Here is a 21,991-nt window from a genome sequence, read left to right on the forward strand (position 1 = left end):
TGTAAGCCTTTGATTTTTGCCTATTAACAGTATCATTGTTTACCTAAGGCTGTAGAGCTGCACCACATACTTTATGCTGACAAATGTGATTTTTGGAGGCGTTCTCTGGCCATACTAGATATTGTTTATTATAGCATGTTGATCTGTGGTTGAAGCCTTGGATTATGTGGTATCAGTTTGACCTTGAGAGAGGCTGTAGACTGAAAGTCATATGGGCAGATGTAGGCTGCACTTCTAAAGTCTATGCATTACCTTGTCAACTCCCTTGCCTATAATTTTAAGTAATTATTTGTTGATTATGTTATTTTGTTTACTCATTTTTATTATGTAAATATAAAATAAAAATAAGGATACATAAAAGTAGCTTCCAAACTTATGGACACTTTTATTTTTTTATGGACACTTTTAAATAGATGTATGGATAAAGATGTAATAGAATTATGTGTAATAGAATATTACAAAACCATTAAAAGGATGCAGTCTTACTCTTTATAAACAACATGAATGGGCCTAGAGGGTATTATGCCAAGTGAAACAAGTCAGAATGAGAAAGACAAATACCATATGATTTCACTCATACATGGAATCTAAAAAAAAACAAATGAATAAACAAACAGCAGGGTCAGACCTATAAATACAGAGGACAAACTGCCAGTACCAGAAGGAAGAAGGGTGGGGGAATGGACAAAATGGGTGAAGGAGAGTGGCTTGCAGTTACAGATACAGGCTTCCAGTTATGGAATGAATAAGTCACAAGACTAAAAGGCACAGTATAGGGAATATAGTCAATAATGTTGCAGGAGCAATGTATGGTGACAGATGGTAGGTACAATTGTAGTGAGCATAGCATAACATACAGAGAAATTGAGTAACTATGTTGTATACATGGAACTAATACAACTTTGTGTATCAACTATACTTAAATACAAAAAGCTAAAAATTCATTTGCAGTTTCTCATCCCTCCTCAAACAATTATGGACATTTTTATTTTATTTTTTTTTTTAAAGATTTTATTTATTTATTCATGAGAGACAGAGAGAGAGGCAGAGACACAGGCAAAGTGGAACTCTATCCCGGGACTCCAGGATCACACCCTGGGCTAAAGGCAGACACTCAACCACTGAGCCACCCAGGCATCCCCAGTTATGGACATTTTAAAAGTTAATATATACCATTGCTTTGTTCAATCTCAGTTTCATTTTATGAGTTGCACAATAAATTATTTTAAGCATTTGTTTATTAAACTACAAGCTTTAATATTAATATCACACTCCATCATTATATAATTAATTTTTAAATCATCCAGATATTACTAGTAAGTGGTAAAAAAGTAAATATAGTTCCATGTTACAATACCTACACCAATTTCAAACCATGTTATTTAACAGTAATTTGAGAAAAACATAACAAAAACTTTTTTTTTTCTAACAGTTTGAAGATATTAAATGTTTCGGCTTTATCTTTCTGCTGTCTGATACACTAGCAAAATGCAACTATGCATTTTTTTTCAAATCCCATTCTATTGAGATGCAACTTAACATCCTTTGGTAATTCACTTATTTGATAGTAACAATAATAATCAAATGATAATAATGTTTAATTGAACAGTACTTTAATAAATGTGTCTTTGCTTCTAATGGCTGAAGTTTGCTTTTTACATAATTTGATTATAAATTGAGATCATTTTTTTTTTTCGGCACAATTAAACTTTTTTTTAATGCAAGAAAGAAAGTTGTCTTCAGTTGCCCTTTCTTCCCACAAGCCAAGTGCAGATGAGCCACGGCACCTTGCAGTGACTTTAAGTGAGATTTAAGTTCTCATAGTTTAATTTTTTTGATTTATTAATATCATATTCATGAAGTTCAATTTCATTCTTGACTCATAATATTCTTCCAATATTTAATAAATGAAAATAAATGTCATACAAGATATTGGATAATGTGTCTAGAGTAAAATTGCTCTGAGCATTTGTTTTGTAATTATACATTTCCACTTTTGTAAAAAGCTTTGCAATGATTATAAGGAAATTTCCAACGATATTTTCTGTTAGCATTTTATTATCAATTAGAACTTGCTAAATGATTTTTCGTAAATATTTTTATAATGATGTTGATAATTTGTCTAGATTTATGACAAAAGATTCAAGGTATATAGATTAAGTTGAATATGCAAATGTTACCTGCAATTTATGTTTTTATTTTTTTTTAATTGTATTTATTTATTCATGAGAGACACAGAGAGAGAGGCAGAGACAGACAGAGGGAGTAACAGACTCCATGCGGGGAGCCCCGTGCGGGACTTGATCTTGGAACCACGCCCTTGGCCAAAGGCAGACGCTCAACCACTGAGCCACCCAAGTGTCCCAATATGTGTTTAATCTATAAATAAGTCTATGTTTTTTTATCTCATTTGTGCATGTACAACTTTTTTTACTCCTACTTTTACTTTACTATTACCCCAAAGAAAGTGGATGAGAAATGTGAGAACTAATGTTTATTGAACTATATATCAGTGCTCCTGCTAGTCACAGAAGTAAATTAATTCGCCCAAGTTCACAGAACTAGTAATTAATATAATTGACCAGATTCACAAGTGGATGAACTAAGCTCTGTTTCACTGTAATCATTATGGTCCTTTTATGATCTCAGGTCATTAGCAATTTTATTAAATCTAAACTGCACTGTTTGAAGAACCTTTTGAAAATAGTGACAGCTTAATCCAAATTTGTTTTTCATAACTCATGTATAGCTCAGTCATTTTGTAAGACTTTTCTAGTTACTGTTTCATAAACATTGAAATATGCTAATTTGTCAGTTTTTCTTTCACTTTTGTTTTTCACGATTTTGACAGTTTCTTACTGCTATCCATCCAGATATTCTTTCTTCTTCAAGTTCCAGTTCAGCATCAACTATTTGTATTAATCTTTCCTTAAAAAATAAAATAAAATAAAATAAATCTTTCCTTAAGTATTTTATCCATTGTTGATTTACATATTTATGAACTTTGCAATTTTAAATTGCATTTTGCTTTAATAGTTACTATTTAATGTTGGCATTATTAAATTGATAAATTTTATAAGTGTTCTCTGACATTTCGTTTTCTAGTTTCCATTGATTACCAATAATATTACATAAAAACAACAAATACATGATGATGTATATAAATAATAATGGTTAAGATAGCTTCTGTTTAAGTGAAGCATTTATAGATTAGTTTATGTATCAGTGCATTATAAATCATTTAAAAATTTAAAACTCACAGATATTTGAAGCTTAATACAATCTTCTTCTGAATTACTAGTATGTAATTGAGCTTCTATGAAGAGAAATAAAAATAGTAAGTCCTCTCTTCTGGCTAGAAGTATTGTAGTTGCTGATAAAGGGTTAGTACTTAGAAATATGTAAAGAACTTATAAAACTAAATACCCAAAAAAGGAATAATCCATTTTTAAAAATGGGCAGAAGACACGAATAGATATTTTTTTGAAAGAAGACATCCAGATGGCTAAAAGACACATGAAAAGATGCTCAACATCACTCATCATCAGGGAAATACACATTAAAACTACAATGAGATACCACCTTGCTCCAGTCAAATGACTAAAATTAACAACACAAGAAACAATGATATAGATGAGAATACAGAGATAATGGAACTCTCTTACAGTTTTGGTGAGAATTGCAAATTGCTGCAGCCACTCTGGAAAACAGTACAGAGGTTATCAGAAAGTTAAAAATACAACTACCCTATGATCCAGCCATTGTACTACTAGGGATCTACTCAAATAATATAAAAATATTTTATATTCTGTGAGTAGAATATTTATATATTACTATGGAATATTACTCAGCAATCAAAAAGAATGAAATCTTGCCATTTGCAATGACATAGATGGAACTAAAGAATATTAATTATATTAAGCAAAATAAGTTGGTCAGAGAAAGGCAAATACTGAATGATTTCACTCATGTGGAATTAAAAAAAATTATTCATGAGAGACACAGAGAGACAGAGATAGAGACAAGGCAGAGGGAGAAGCAGGCTCCATGCAGGGAGCCCGATGCGGGACTCAATCCCGGGACTCCAGGATCACACCCTGGGCCAAAGGCAGACACTCAACTGCCGAGCCATCCAGGCACCCCTCATATGCAGAATTTAAGAAACAAAACAGATGATAATGGAAAAAGAGGAGAAAAGAAAGGCAAACCAAGAAACAGACTCTTAACTATAGAGAACAAACCAATGGTTACCAGAAGGGAGCTGGGTGGGAGGGATGGATTAAATAAATGATAGGTATTAAGGACAGCCATTGTTGATGAGCACTAGGTATTGTATATAAGTGGATGGATCACTAAATTCTACACATGAAACTAATATTGTACTATATATTAAATGGCTGGAATTTAAATAAAAACTTGGAAATATATTGCATATGAAAACATATCATTAAAATTCTATATACATCAATTAAATATACTATTGGCATATAAGGATTAAATATCAGTTAGAAAGCTTATATGCTATTTTTTATTAAGGAGAAATGATTCTCATATAAAATAGGTAGTTGTACAGTAATAACTACAAAAATCATAATGGGTAAACTGTACAGAGAAATTAGAATTAAAAAATGCATGAGAGAGAAATGAGTATACATTTGTAGTATCCTCTGGTCAACATTTCAAACAGAAAACAGAGCCTCATTTAGAGGCCAGAGATAGAGCATGAGGCTTTTGCCAATAATGCAGGATAGATCATATCAGCCTTCTATAATTCATGTTTTGATGGATCCTTCATAAATATGTTAAGTTTTGTAGGAGCAGATAAAATTTTAGTGAGGTCATAATTTGAGCAAAACATGAACAGTAGATTTTTTTCTTTTTTCTTCTGAGAACATAATTTTTTTTTTTCTGGGGTTTCACCAAAGTAAAGCACATCGGTATTTATAGAAAGACTTAAGAGCCTCAAGTCACTATATATGTATGTATACATTTATGTATATACATAGATAAACATTAATTAATTATATCAAATCTTTGTCATGTTCAGATACTCAGGATTTAGAAGACTAGCCTTTTTTTACATTTTTAGAAATTCCTACAGTTTTCCTATTATGTAAAATTATCTTCATTCATGTCCTCCCTTTATGTGTCCTTTCTAAACAGAACAGTCAATATTACACTGTTCTGTATAACACTTTTTGGAGCTTATTTGTTATAATATAAGATGAAGCCTAGAGTAACAGGTAGTATTCAGTGCATTTAGAAAATGTGGACAGTACTGAGCAATTTCACTGGGATCACAATTATCAAGTTAGGTCTCTTACATTTTTATTTACTAAGAAAATTATTTCATTGCATTAAAGTTATTTATTCAATGTTACGTTTATAAAACTTCTTCCAGACTGAGATCTTAAATTTACCCAGAATCTAAACAGAATCTGGCACAGAAAACAAAACATAATAGTTTTTTGGTTGAACAAGTTAGTGAAATACTTTTTCCTATATGAAATTATTAAAAAGGACTTGTCTGAACTTCTAGGTATAAGACTGTATTGTCAGTAAATTTGGGCCTGGCACCATGGAGGGCATTTGATCAACGCTTGGCCTATCAGACCAATTTAAACCCAGGAGATAGAAATTGGCCAAAAGGTGGACATTATAGATACATATTATATATATATATATATATATATATATATATATATAATTTATATATTTATATATATAAATGTTATATGAAGTTACATGTTGATAGTAGAATAAGATCAGGAAAGTATACATAAAACCTTAAAATATAATAGCATTTAACTATTATGGTCTAATACACCTGTATAAATTATAGAAATAAAGCAATTGAAAAAATAAACCAAAACCTTATTCAGTAACCTGAAGCAGACACAAAGTTTTGGGATATTTTCTCATTTTGGAAACATATTGCATACATAATATCTCTTGTATCTGGTCAATATTCAGGAGAAACTGAACCAGTGAGATAATATACTGAAGGATATATCAGAGGGAGTTGGTTTACACAGTGGTGGAGACTAACTAAGCAATCCCAATTCTGAAATTAGACTATCAGGAAGGAAAGATCACTAGCCAACTGAAACCTCACAGGATGGTAAGAACCTGGTGTCCATGGGCAGTTAAGAAGCGAAGATCTGGTGCAAGCTAGAATTATACGAACAGGGGACAGAGCTATGGTCTACAGATGGAATTCTTCAGCTCTACTTTAAAAATCTTCTGATTATGGTAGCATACCCACAGTAATATCCTAAAAATGTACTCTTTAGGGAATCTAATTGCATCTATAAAATTCCTTCACAGGAGCGCCTAGATTAGTGTTGTTAAACAACTGGGAATAGAAAGCTAGCCAAAGTAACATATCAAAAGCCATCACATCTATTACTTTCTTTATATTATTGCAGTCCTAAAATATAAAACCCTATTTTATTTAGCTTAATAGTGCAAGTATTATAAGGTAAAATTATATATAATGTCTCAATAATACATATGGATATACCAATATTTTGCTAACCATTTTAATATTGGACATAAGTAGTTTTTAATTTCCCATGCCAAAAAAGAAAAAATATAATAATTTCCCATGCCATAAATAATACCATTCTGAATATATTTACATGTAAAACTTAACTCTCTTATTCTTTAATAAAATATGTATTTAGAACAATGTTACTTGTACATGGATTATGGGCATTCAGATTTAATATTTAATATTGTTTTTACTTGTTTTAAATTATATATTAAATGTTGTGTGAAAACTCAAGACTTTGTCCTCCCCACCTCTCTCACTCTTTAATCAAGGCCGACAGGGGTGCCTGGGAGTTTCAGGACATAATCTCAGAGTCCTGGGATTGAGCCCCAAATCTGGCTCTCTGCTCAGTGGGGAGTCTGCTGCTTCCTCTGCCCCTCTCCTTGCTTGTGTTCTCTCTCTCTCATTCTCTCTCTCTCTCTCTCAAATAAAGGAATAAAAATCTTAAAAAAAAAATCAAGCCTACAGTCAAAGTCACAGTTATGTGCTCTGTTATTCTATGATATCAAGGAATAGAATTTTCTCCGAGAAGAAATAAATTAATAAAATTATTTCCTATGTACAGAGTAATGCACAATTAAAGGATTTGTTCCTCTTTTGTGGTCTCTATATTTCAAGTGCTCTTATTGCTTTCTTTTTCCATTTTTTTTCTTTGAAACTACATGCAACCAAGGTAACTATTGTAGAAATACTTAGATGAAGGTGTGATTTGGGAAAACACCTTAGCCTTTAGCTAAGCAAGTTCCTTAGGAAGCCAAGAAGGATCAGCATGATTTCTAAGGACATGGCAAATGGTTAAAATTGTTCTGCTCTTGGGGGAAACTATTTTTCTCTGGATTAATCTTTTATATTTTCTCCTAAGCATTTGAATATGTAAAGAACTCAACAGCCAAGATTTAACCAAGTTCTGTAAATTAAAGAGGGCTAGAGAGCCACTTAGCCTAGGGGACTGGTCCTCATGGTTCAAGCAAGTCCCACACATCTTCCAAGTAAGGAGCCCACACAAAAACTAAAGCATTTGGATAAAATAAAGTTGAATTCAGGGCTCAATCCCACCACCCTGAGATCACGACCAGAGCTGGCATAAAGAGTTGGACTTTTGGGGTTCCTGGCTCAGTCAGTTAAAATGAAAAAAATAAGTCAGAATGTGTGCATGCTTTCTCTCTCTCCCTTGCTCTCTCTCTCTCTCTCTCAAATAAATAAATAAATAAATAAATAAATAAATAAATAAATAAATAAAAAGACAACTGGGTGGCTCAGTTGTTGAGCATCTGTCTTTGGCTCAGGGTGTGATCCCAGGATCTGGGATCGAGTTTCACATCCAGCTCCTTGCAGGGCGCCTGCTTCTCCCTCTGCCTTTGTCTCTGCCTCCCTTTCTCTGTGTCTCTCATAAACGAATAAATAAATCTTTTTTAAAAAAAGGAACATTTGTATAACAACAGTATGCTATGCATACATCTCATAGGATTCTAAGAGCTCATGGTAGTCAAATACATGCACATTCAGGAATCTAGGACTTTAACTGCACTCATCATGAGAAATATCAATGTAGTTCTGGTTACTGATTGTTTATATGCTCTGAAGTTCTAACAGGATCACTCGGAACTTCAAATTAAAGGAAAAGTTAAAATGTCTTAAAATAAAGCCTCATAAAAAGGATTGTGTACATCAGAAGAGAACTCCAACAAAAGTATCCATTCTGTGGAACACCTTGTGTTTTTATCTTATTTAGATTTCAATTGTTTTTTTTTCTAGTTAGTAGGAAAATAATTAAAATATTAATATATAGTAATACCTGAAAACATCATATTGGTACCTGTGTGTGAATGATGTTTTGATGGTTAGTAGGTAGATGGATAGAAATAAGGAGATACAGAGATATATAGCTATAGATAAGTATATTCTATAGCTCTTTATTTTCTGCTTTGTGTTATACTCTCTTCAATATTATTATACAACATACATCAAAATAACTTCATTACTGTCTTCATGGATCTAATATTCTCAAGAGGAAGAAATAGTTTAGAAACAAATGCAATTATTTATAATATAACATGATATAATCCTGATTTCTGATTAATATTCTTAAATAGGGAAAAATATCACTACCCACTATCAGACAACAGATAAAAATGTTCCTATTAAAATAAATAGCTCACTATTTATGAGTAAATAGTTTTAGGAAAACCCAATAGGCAAGACAAAAATGGGAAGGCTATATTAGCAAAATATATCATCAACAAAGGTCTTATGTTGAGAATATGTAATAAACCACAATGTCAATAATTTAAAAACAGATGACTAGAATGGGCAAGAGGACCAAATAGCTGATTTAGCAAAAAGGGAAATTTAAATGGTAAATAAGCATATGAAATAATGTTTGACTCTATTAATAATCAGATAAGTTAAAAAATATGGAACACAAGGACATCCTTGCTGGTGTGGCTAAAATTTTAAGATTGACAATGTAACATGTGATAGCTTAGAGTATGAAAGTTATGTACATTGCTACTGAGAGTGAGCACTCATACAACCATTGCAGAAAATGTTTAATTAGCATCAGTAACATTTACCTACACATGTCTGTGATGCAGTAATTTCAGTCTTAGATATATACACAGTTGAAATCTATGCTTATATGCATGTATACCTACATAAAGGAGACATGGGTAAGAATATTCATAACCCCATTAATAAAAAGAGCAATGAATGGGAAAAACATAACAGGGAAATAGATAAATAGTATTGATTCATACAATATTATGCAACATATCCTTGACAATGAATGAACTATATCTTCACAAGGTAACCTGGATGAAATGCAATCATAATGCAAAGTGAAAGAGATACGATACAAAATGACATGTGCTGCCTAATTCCATTTACACTAAGTTCAAAAATAGGTAAAGCTAAACTTTAGTATTTAGGGAAGTATACTTGAGTAACTAAACTCTATAATAAAAATGCAAAAACACAGTTAATGTAAATTAGAATTGTGGTTAACTTAGTGAGAAGGGAATTTGCTGAAGAGAAGCATATGGTAGATCCTTGAGTATTGACAATGCTTTATGTATTAGGGTGAGAGTTTTATCAATGTTCACATTGTAAAAATTAGCAGTGTACAATTATTTTTATACACATTATATATGTGTGTTATATCTCACAATAAAAATAAGAGTAGAAATTCCATATATATTTTAAAAATGTATCTGCATTAAGTATGCTACCCAATTCACTCAACCCTTATTTATTTTCCACACAGTTATTGGCCGTGGAGTTTGTCTATGATGGAAACCTGAGTCAGCATCCCTTCACTAAATATTTTTGAGGATTTTTTATATCTGCCAAGTACTTTGTAGATCATGAAAATTCACAGGTGAGGTAGAGTCTCCGTCCTTAGAGAGTTGATAAATATCTTTCTAAATGTTCAAATGCATACTGATGAAATGATATTTTTCTCTGGACAACATTGCTAATTTAACTTAATTGAAATTGTACTGATAAACATAATACAATGATCTTCTTGACCTATTCACTGTGATTTAACTACATTCAACACTGTGTAAGCAAAAAAGGTATTGCTATAGTCTATATGATAATTTATTAGTCTTCTAATCTAATGACTTGAAGAAGCTCCTTTTTGTCACAAAGGATCTGAAGAATCCTATATCTGTTTGCCTTATGAAATTATTATTTTATCTGTAATCAAATGGATATGTATGTAGGAAAATTAGGTTTTCTATATATTACATTTTTCTGAAGTGTGATTATTTATGAAGAGTTTCTGAATGTTACATAAATTAGGACAGTGTGAAGGACTCTAGGAAATAAACTTGTCTATAAAATATTTCAAGTGACTACCATTTTTACCTTCTTATTCTTGCAAAGTGATATGGATATTTAAGAATGATATTTTCTGTTATTTGTGAGTGATATTTTCTGACAAGATACACAGTTTATTTTTTTAATTCCAAAAACTTGAATTCTTTTTGAGCTCCAATAGAGAGAATGAAATCTTTATCACTAAGTTGTAGTAATGATAGGATTTTGAAATAAAACGATTTTCTTCAAAAGTATATTGAAAAGGACCACTTGTTTGAACAAGTTTAATAAGTTATTGATAATCTTTCACTTTTCTACCTAAAAGCAGGTATCAGAGGAATATCAGTTTGGTTCCTAACTGAATTCACAATATATTCATTACTAAAATTGCCCTGTTCATTTTTGATTAGCAGTAAATCTTATAAAAACAAGCCAAACACCTAAGGAATTTTGAGTAAAACAGCATTAGTACTCATTTTCTAATATTTCCTTTCATAATTTCTGGTGAAATATGCCCTGGAATGATGAAAAAGATTCTGTTGTCATTAAAAATTATAGGAGTTATCTACATACCTAAAACCTCAGGATAGTTTAGATAAAGTAGATAAAAGACCACTTAATAAAGTACATTTTCAGGATTAAATGTATAGCCAGTTTCTTTCTCATCACCTCTAAACTCACTCTGAATAGAAGTGAGCCACTGTGGAGTCACATCCTAACATTCACAAACCAACATTCCACCTTGGTAGAATGAGATCTGGAGGTGACAAAGCATCAGCCATGTCCTGTATATTGAAATGAGCCTGTGCTTTGGAAGCCTTCCCCCTCAGTGAGCATGTGGCCCGATCACACCAACATAGACATGAGAGACGTCTCCTAGGGACATCAAAGATGTTGCTTATCCCTAAGAAAGAAATCTAAGATATCCACAGGTTATTTCTCTGCCTCTGGATAACAATGTCAGCGTGTAGACATGACATTTGTGACTATCTTGAAATTGTAAAAGAGAATTGTTTTCCAATGAAAACCTGTCAGTAGCAAGACAGCATTTTCACCAAGTTTGTTCAACTATCTTACTCTTTAAACCTATACATTCTATACTATAAAGGCTACAAATGTTATCTTTACTTTGGCATTTAATGTGCCAATTTGTTTGTCTGAAGGACCAATTTATTTTTAAGTTCTACTGCAAGAGAAATGGAGGCCCATTCATTAATTTGTTATTCACTTTTTTAAACATGTGTGCCAGCAGCTCTTCTAGAAATATAATAGAAGAGAAAAAAGTATATACATAATTGCCAGTGAGTGACTCAATCAAGGCAACAAAATATAACACATTTTGTATGCAAGGTATGAGACTCTCAAGTTACTAAATTACAAAATTCCATCATTTAAAATATTATCTTTCACATTTGAGCACTATGGCAATAAACATATATACTTCTATTATAAATCAATTTCTCTTTTGTGGTCAAGTAAAGTTATTGAAAAAACCACATTATATGATGGACCCAGCTGGAATTCAGTCTAGGAATTAGAATAAGGAATAAGCAGGTTTTGAAATTTTAGTTAACATAGTCAATAGGATAACAACAATCTGAAATATTTAAATGGAGCATCTGAGTATTGCTCCCGACTTATTAGTAGGATATTTTATTTCAGTAAATTTCTGAATATCATTATTGATTTAATTACATAAAATAAAATATTCTAGTGTGTTAGGAAAATAATACAGAATATGGGATTTTTTTGATAACTATGTAGAATGGCAGAAGTCTGTGATGTCATAAAGGAAAGCATCAAGAGGACAAGAAAAACTGTCTAACTTACAGTCGCAGCTATAGGTGAATAAAATTAAAAACCATAAATACATTAATCTACGAAGGTGACAATATTCAAGCCTCATTAGAATCACTTATATCCTGTGAGGGAAATATCCCATCTGTTCTGCTGTGTCTCATTGTCTAAGATTTGTGTGATCCAGTAAGGGAGTCAAGGAGAAGCTTCTGTTGCTATAGGGAGCTGCTGTGCCACTGATGAAACAAATATCCCTTGCTCCATCTATTGAGGTGTACGTGTGAAAATATAGTCACAATTATATAATTCATTTCACTGTAAATAAATTCATTTACACATTTCCAAGCTATTTCTTATTTTACTTGTTTCTCATATCATTTTTCTCAGAGTGGTGCAAAATGTAATAACATAAGCAAACAAACAAACAAAAACCTTTCAATTGACAGCAGTAATGGAATTAGAGGTGGAAACACGATGTGTAGTACCAGTGACAAAGGCAAGGTCAGTTATAAGGAATCCAAATGAAATTGCCAAGAGGTGAGTAAGAAGGCTCAAAAAATAGGCAGAAGAGGCAGCAGGATAGAGGAGTGGGGGTGGGATGGGGGCGGGAGGAGACAAGAAAATGTTGGCCTAGCCTAATTAATTTTAGGAAAATGAATTTTTTTCAGGCTGTAGACTAATTTTAAAAGTTCTACAATGCATTTGTATTCTTGGTAGTTCACATTTTAAAAATGTTTTTCTAAGTATATGCATCCCATGCATACACACATCTGCAAATATACAGAAACCTCGGCACTAGAGTTCTTTTAGTACCTTTACATCATCAGTAAGATATCATTCCCTTTATTGATTTAACCTTAAATGTTTATAAAACAACACTAAGCATTATAGAGATACATTACAATAAGATGTTGAGTCATATAAATTCAATTATCAAGAGATTCAAAATCTAGTTTGTATATTCCTAAATCAACTGAAAATATTTTGAACACCCTTTGTATGTCAAAATGTATTTGGAGCTGATATAAAATAAAGCCTGAACATGTCATGTTTACAACTAAGGTAAAGAAAAAAAAAAAGTAGGCTTTTAGGTAGAATATTTGGTTTGAAGAAAGAATTGAAGAATATGTATAAGTAATTGATTATAGTAATGGAAGAAAATGAGGTACCAACCACTTATGTAAAATTAAGGCTATTTCACTGAAGATTCCTGTGATTAGCACAATCCAAAAAGGTATGATACATGGTGACATAGAGATAGTGAGTCTGAATTTCGGAATGATGACAGTTGGATGAATGCATAAATGCCCAGAAGTTCTGACAAATATATAAAGCTTCCAGCTAAATACATATTTAGAAATTATTTGGTTTATCAATGTTGATTTCATAATTCTTTCTCACTTTACTTTTGTATATCAATGTTAGATGATAGAAAAGCAGTAAGAGGGGAAATAGGTATAATTAAAATGAAGACATTAAAATCTAAAATGGCATGTCAGGATTTTCTGTGAATTTATTTTACAATATTCTCTCTAGCTTTAATTTCCATGGATTAAAAACGTTGACTGGGCTATCGTATACAGGTTTTCATTTCCTCTTGTTTACTCTAATGAGTCGCAAGGGCATCCTGGGTTATTAGTTTTCCCAGCTATTAGAGACTTGATTACTTCCTTTTCCATTTATTTTATTTTCCTCCTTAGTCCTACTAGAATACGGCTTTCTAAATAATCTTCCATTTGCATGGTGCCTCTTCCCTCTGGATTTGATTATTTTTAGACTGGTCATATGTCTGGAAAATATGTGTTACCTGAATTTTTATTTATTGTTATTTTTTGGTTTGGGTTTTTCTATTTTGTTGTGAGTGTGTCTACAAAATCTCAGAAATTTGGCCTCATGGTAATTTACTGAATTTATGGGTATATTGTCAATGCTGCTATTTAGAAAATTTGAAAATAAGTGCAATATTACCTATAATGTCTTCATCACAAACACTATTCAAATCTACCTGTTTCTATCTGCCATATCTACAAACTGATTTTAAGGAATTTTGTTAGTTTTCAACTATTCTTTACTTGTTAAGGGTATCTGTATGTGTGTGATACCCAAACCAATTTCAAATATTAAAAACAAAGACTTGAATTTTAGTATTCAGTGTAAAGAGTTTATAAAGACAGAACACTACAACTGGAAACAAAGTATCTAGGAATTCTAATTATTCTGAGAGTACTTCCTCGGGTTGTTTTTAGAATAATTGAGCTACGGAATTCGAAAATCCTTTGCAATCTCATGCTGTATGTATGTCACATATTTATTATTCAATAAAAAAATTAATGCATCACTCTAAGAAATGTGTGTTTCCTTGTAGCAAAATTAATGCAGTCTTTATTTCAGTCCTTAACTTAATCTTGAATACGTATGAGATCTTCAGACAAACACTTATGAATTATATCCATAAGCATTCTGATAGGCACAAACAATAACGAGAAACAGAACAAAAGTATTTGGGGAAAAAAGGTATCTTTTTCTTATTTTTGAATGGAAGTGGCTACATAGAAACTTTAACACATTGAAAAAAAGAAGTTTAATAAGCTCCAGGTATTTTGAGATTTTTCTTTGGTTTGTTTTTCTCTAAGAAGATAAGATATTTCTTTCATTCTAAAACTGTACTTCAAACGTCCTTAGATTTCTAGAATTATTTTTATAAAACTAAGTGGTATAGTAGTAATTAGCAGATGTCATAGTCTCTAGGATCACTCTTTACATAATAACAACACAAACAAAAACATATACAGGGATTCATCTTCAGATTACCCAGGCATTTGCTATTTATTTTATATTCACAGATTTCTTTGAGTGAAATAGTTTGTTGTTTGTATGGCATGATTTCAGATATTATATAAAATAAGGTACATATACTGTCACATAAATAATGTTAATACAATAATTCTAAATGGTGTTGCTTAAAGGAACAATGTGTAAATGAGTGTATGAATAAGGATACTTATAGTATTTGCAAAGAGATGGTGATCAAGTTTATTTCCCTGAACTCTAGTGTACCACTTATTTTTTCTGAACTATAAAACCATAATTTTTATTGAAGGGAGGATGTGTTGTAATTGTTGTGTTTTTGTTGTCTATATAGAACCTGTCTACATTCCTAATGTAGGATTCTTCACAGACGAGACACGCTTCAAGATCAAGACCATGATGTATTCTTCTTGGGCTAGTAGCAAGCAGGAACCACAAACATTTGTTCCATATGTGTCCATGGAATGGAAACTTAATTATTTGTTTTTTCTTTAAATTACAAGAGAGGAGATGGCTATTTACTTTTGTTGTTACAGAATCCAGAGGAAGCTTTAGTTTAAGGAAGTCAACCATCAACTGTGTTAATAACTTAGGAACTTATCAATTATTTTTTCTCTGTTGGGTTTTCACAATTGAATCCAAGCAGCACTGTGAAATGCTTTGGATCTGACTTCACTTGTAATCTGTGAACTTCCAAAAGGAGGTGAAAAGAGGACAGATGACATCACCAAAGGGAAAATGTGTGGGACAACAGATTGGAATAAGATGTGCCAGCAATAATGAAATTAACACCCAAAGATACCAGCTGAGGACTCCTCCTGGTGGCTTTAATCAGCAATCATTAACCACAGGAAAACTCCCAAGGCAGAATGAATTGTGTTAACTGTTTCCTTGGAGGAACTGTAAACAATCAACTCACCTGCTTTTTAAAATTAGGGTTAAGAAACTAAAATATAGTTTATTTATGCATTCAACAAAGTTAAAAAAGATACAGTCAGCTGTAGAAAGAAAAAAAACATATGCATACAAAAGAGGTACACGATAGGTAAAAAAAAGAATGAGAGAGCTGGATTTAAGAACTTAAGCAAAATCAACAGACAGAAGTAGAAAATACTGGCTTAACATGCATTTCAAAAATTAAGCAAAAGAGAAAAAGAAGAAAAGAGAAAAGGAGATACCAAAAGAGGGGGGAGGGAGGGAATGACAAATTGAAGAGAAATAAAGGAAGCAGAGTTTAGGGTGGGAGATGATAGATGGGAAGGTAAAGAGAAATGGAAAAGGAGACTTACCTCTCCAGCACTTTCACAAAAGCAAGTATAAAAGGCATGGGCACTGCTAACCTGAGCAGATAGCAGACAGCCTAAAAAGGCTGCACTAGTGCATGTCAGCTGCCTGCCAGTTTGCATGAAACACAGACTTCTGTCTTAACACAATTTCACCTCTGAGCTCCAAGCCTATACATTTAACTGTCTAGATGACACTTTCTCTTGGAATCCTTGTAGGTACCTTAAAAGTAGAATGTCCAAACCTGTCCTCCCTGCCCAGTGTCCTCATCAGGGGGTTGACATCAACATCACCCATGCTGGCTAAACATCCTTCTTTCCACATTTGTATTTTAATGATTCCTATGGTATGTATACAAAATAAGAGATAAATAAAATTATATACATTTAAGCATAAATATAAGCAAGAAATACAAATAGAAAGTACAAGTTTTGTTTAACTTATTTAACACAAATCATAATATGTGTATATGTCTATTTGTGTATACACACACACACGAACACACATGCAAAATGTTTCAGTGTTAATACAAGTAGGGGAAGAGAGGATTTATTCTTGAATATTAGAGCAAGATAAAACTAGAAATGTTTCTTCCCTTTTTCATTGTTGTCATTTTGTTATTTTCAACTGAGTGCATTTCTTAGCCATGAGCAGTTCAAGTGGCAGAAGTTAAAAGCTTTCTAGGCTTGATGCATCAGAGGAACGATAATGTGAGACCAGTAAAGCAGCTGTAAATTGGGGCAGAATCTATAGATTTTAAAAAAATCACAGAACGAGCACAGTGCTGAAAAAAGTCCTTGGCTGAAAGCCAATTTATGTATAAACAATGGAGAACCCCTGGGGTCCTGGTTAAAAGGCAGCTTCAAGAAGTAATAGTAGTAAGAAAGAGATATGAGCTACTGCATACCAAGGGGGAGACAGCATTTGTAGTTTGAGCTCATGTAACCTTACCGCCTGCTGCTGCAACAACAAAATATCCTTAGAAAAATACAGCAGAATATAAAATGACTGCAAACTAATCTCAGCACTGCCCATTTCCCAATCAATTAAACATGCAAAGACAAAAAGAAAGGCATGTAGACATATAAAATGATGACCTAGTCAATAAAATAAATCTAAGTGGGTATAGACAGTGAATTAAGCAAAAGTCCTAAAACACCTATTTTAGACACACACACACATATATAACTTTAAACAAAAATGTAGTGTCAATGAATGAAAACTAGACCACTATCTTACAAATTACTCAAAAATCAACTTAAGTGAATTACACACACATTTGATCATAAGACCTAAAACCATAAAACTCCTAGAAGAAAACATGCATAAATTCCTTTGCAGCAGTCTTGGCAATGACTTTTTTGGATTTAACACAAGAAGTAAAGGCAACAAAAACAAAAATCAACAAGTGAGACTCTATCAAATTAAAAAAAAAAAAAAACACCTCTACTTGGCAAAGGAAGTTATCAACAAAATGAAAAGGTAGCCCACGAATTGGGAGAAAATATTTGCAAATCTTATTTCTGATAAGGGATTAATAACCAAAATATATTAAAAAAACTTATACAACTCACAATGGAAAAAATCCGATTAAAAATGGTCAGAGTAACTCTTTTTTTTTTTTTTTCAAAGGAGACATATAGATGGCTAATAGAGACAAGAAAAGGTACTCATCATCACTAATCATCAGGGAAAGGTAAATCAAAACTACAGTAGATATTACCTCACATTTAATATAATGGCTGCCATCCAAAAGACAAGAAGTAACAAGTGTTGGCAAAGATGTGGAGTAAATGGGAGCATTTGTGTACTGTTGGAGGGCATGCAAATTGGTGCAATCACTACAGAAAACAATTATGTCCAGCAATTCCATTTCTGGGTCAATATCCAATGGAAATGTAAACAGAATATCAAAGAATTATCTACATATCCATGTTCACTGTAGCATTATTGACAATATCCAAGTTAATGGAAATCATCTGAGTGCCCTTCAATGAATGAATGGATAAAGACCTGATGTGTATATGTATATAAAATGATATATTTCTCAACCATGAAAAGGAGAAAATCGTGCAATTTGCAACCTGGATGGACCTTGAGAGCATTATGCTAGGTGAAATAAGCCAGACAGAGGAGGACAAATTTCACTTACATGTGAAATCTATTTAAAAAAAAAATTATGGAAACTAGAAAAGTGTTTGCCAGGGGCTGGGGAGTAAGGAAAATAAGGTAAGTTGGTAAAAAGTGCACAAACTTTCAGCTATAAGATGAACAGGGTCTGAGAATCTAATGTAAATCATACATAGTGACTATAGTTGTTAACACTGTATTACATAATTGAAATTTGCTAAATGTTCTCACACAAACACAAAAGATAAATAAGTGAGAGGTGTTAATGAACTCCATGATGGGACTCCTTTCACAATGTATACAGGTATTTTAAAAGTATGTATAACATACACTTTGAATATTTTAACATTTTGTCAATTTTACCTCAAAGTTAAAAAAAAATAATAGATTCAAAATCCTCAAAACATCGAGAATTTGCTATAGAAACTCAGATTTCATTCTCCACTATTCTGGAACATGCCAACACACTCCCTTAGGACAAAAATCTACCTGTTTTCCTAGAAAAACGAAATCAGATCCCATTACCTTGCTTACACAGTTGTATTTCTCTGATACTCATGCTCCTGGTGTAATTTAAATTACACATACTAAATATAACATTTATCAAATAAACTAAATTCTATTTCATGTAGTTGTAATTGATAATTGCCTATCATATAAGGACTTTAGCAAATAGACCAGCAAAGTTCAGTCACTGTAGGCAAACGTTTTAATTTTGTACATTCTTAAAGTGGCAAGAACCAGCACATTAAGTGATGTGATTTAAAATTTTAGCCACTCTCTAATATATCAAAGAATCTAAGGCACTATTATTAGTGCCTAAAGAATCTAAGGCACAAATATTAAATTTGTGCTTGGGGTTCAATATTGTTTTATTTTAAAAATTATCCAAGTATCTGAACATTACCATAATTAATTTAAAAGCAGTTTAAGCTCTTTCAGTTAACTATAGATCTTGGGAATTATGTTTAAGCTGAAATTCTACAGAACATAATTACTGTTTATATCAAAAATCTTGTCAGAATTATAATCTATTTTAGTTGAACATAATTTTACATTTCATAACTTTAATATATTGAGGAAGTAGTGTCCGTTTATAAGAAAAAAACTAGTGAGCAAAGATGATGAATTAAGCAAAAATTTTGAAACAGCTCTTGTCTATTTATATGAAAATTTAAAGAAAAATATGCTATCAATGAATGAGCAGTGAATGAATTTCAAAAGACTAGTGGAAACAAAGAGCTTTAATTGTACGACTGGAAAGTATTGTAACTGAAATTAAATTGAAGGGCTTCTGGCAGCCCCGGTGGCGCAGCGGTTTAGCGCCGCCTGCAGCCCAGGGTGTGATCTGGAGACCCTGGATCGAGTCCCACATCAGGCTCTCTGCATGGAGCCTGCTTCTCCCTCTGCCTATGTCTCTGCCTCTCTCTCTCTCTCTCTCTCTCTCTCTCTCTGCATCTCTATGAATAAATAAATAAAATCTTAAAAAAAAACCTTCAAACTTCAAAAAAATAAATAAATAAATAAATTGATTGGCTTCACTGATCAAAAAACAGAATAATTACTGAATTTGAGGATAGATCATTGTAAATTAAATAATCTAAACAAAGGAAAAAAGTGAAGTAATTGAACATAGTCTCAGAAACCAGTGGAATGATGTCAAGTAATCCAACATATTTGTTGGTAGAATCCTGGAAGTCAAGAAGAAAATGACAGGAATATAAACATGCTCTTTGGGATGGCTAGGTGGCTCAGTGATTGAGCGTCTGCCTTTGGCTCAGGGTGTGATCCCAGAGTCCCGAGATTGAGTCCTGCACCAGGCTCCCTGGCGGGAGTGTGCTTCTCTCTCTGCCTATGTCTCTGCCTCTCCCTCTTGTCTCTCATGTATAAATAAATAAAATCTTAAAAAAAAAAATCCAGTGCTACCATAATACATGATGGTGAGAGATTAAAGGCTTCCCTGCTTAGGTAACGAATAAAAAACAAATATAAATTATCCTTTCTTCTATTCCAGACTATGTTGATGATTCTATCCAGTACAAAAGACAAGAAATATAAATAGATGATAAATATACTGCAATAGAAAAAAAAGTAACGCTATAGATTTTCAGTTAATATAAATGAGAATGTAGAAAAATCCATTGAATTTAGGAAGGTTGAAGGATAAAAGTCACTATGAAAAGTAGCATCTGTAATTTTATGTATTACAAAAGAACATTTGGGAAATGAGATAAAAATGCAATTCAGTTTCCAATGGCATCCAAGAAAGAAAGAAAGAAAGAAAGAAAGAAAGAAAGAAAGAAAGAAAGAAAGAAAGAAATTTAGTGAAATATATGTAGGCCTTATTCATTGAACATTGCAAATTATTTTTTTTTAAGATTTTATTTATTAGAGTGAGCACAATTAGAGGAAGGGACAGAGGGAGAGGGAGAGGCAGACTGCCTGCTGTACAGGAGTCTGGATGTGGAGTTTGCTCCCAGGACCCTATGATCATGACCTGAGCTGAAGTCAGGTGCTTAACTGACTGAGCCACTTAGGCACCCTGAACATTGGAAATTATTGTTGAGTAAAATTAAATTAGACCAAATCAAATCAATAGCTATACTTGTCTGCCCAATGGAGAACTCAAAGCTAGTAAAACCTCTATTATCTCTAAATTAATCTCTAGATTTAATGCCATCCAAATCAAAATAGTAGCAAGTTTTGTAGAAACTAAGAATCTGATTCTATAATTCATACAGAAAAGCAAATGACTAGAAGAGTGAAAGAAATTTAAAAGAAAATAGAAAAACGGAGGATTAAATTAGATTACATTATAATAGAGATGCTAACGTAAGCCAACATTCATCAAGACAATTTGATATTCATGAAAGGACAGACATAAAGATCAATGGAACAAAACTGAAAGTACAGAAATATGTCCGAATATATATAATCAATTGATCTTTGAAAGAGTTATGGTGGGAATTCAATGAGACAAATGAAAGTATTTTCAAGAAATGTGATAGAACAACCATATAAGAAAAAAAAAATCAAACTTGACCCTTACCTCATTATATACAAAAGTTAACTTGAATCACTAACTATATAATAATATGCTAAATAATATTGTAATATAATAATGAAATATAAACACTAAAACTGGGCAGCCCGGGTGGCTCAGTTGTTTAGAGCCACCTTTAGCCCAGGGTGTGATCCTGGAAACCTGGGATCGAGTCCCACATCAGGCTCCTGCGTGGAACCTGCTTCTCCCTCTGCCTGTGTCTCTGCCTCTCTCTCTCTCTCTCTCGAGTAAATAAAATCTTTAAAAAATAAAAAATAAAAAAATAAATACTAAAACTATATATTACCTAGAAAAGTTATAGAAGAAGTATTTCCCAACCTTTAAGCAAGCAGAAAATTTTTAGGTAAGATTCTAAAAACATACATTAATTTTTTTAAAATTTTTTATTTTATTTATTCAGATTTTTATTTATTTTGTATTTATTTATTCAAATTTGTATTGTATTTATTTATTATTCATTTATTTATTCCCCCCAATACGGGACTTGATCTGTGGGCCCTGGAATCACAACCTGAGCTGGAGGCAGTGGCTCA

The 21,991-nt window shown here is 32.2% G+C and overlaps 1 long non-coding RNA gene across 1 annotated transcript in view; it reads left to right on the forward strand.

Moving 5' to 3' along the window:
• Nucleotides 1-10,366, forward strand: part of LOC125754578 (uncharacterized) — a 50,206-nt gene extending 39,840 nt beyond the window's left edge. The window contains exon 3 of the long non-coding RNA XR_007409206.1: nt 9,816-10,366. This is a non-coding gene — a long non-coding RNA (uncharacterized LOC125754578). The remainder of the gene's footprint in view (nt 1-9,815) is intronic.
• The last annotated feature ends 11,625 nt before the right edge of the window (nt 10,367-21,991 follow it).

This window comes from Canis lupus, chromosome 38, assembly GCF_003254725.2.
Source record: "Canis lupus dingo isolate Sandy chromosome 38, ASM325472v2, whole genome shotgun sequence".
NCBI lineage: Eukaryota > Metazoa > Chordata > Mammalia > Carnivora > Canidae > Canis > Canis lupus.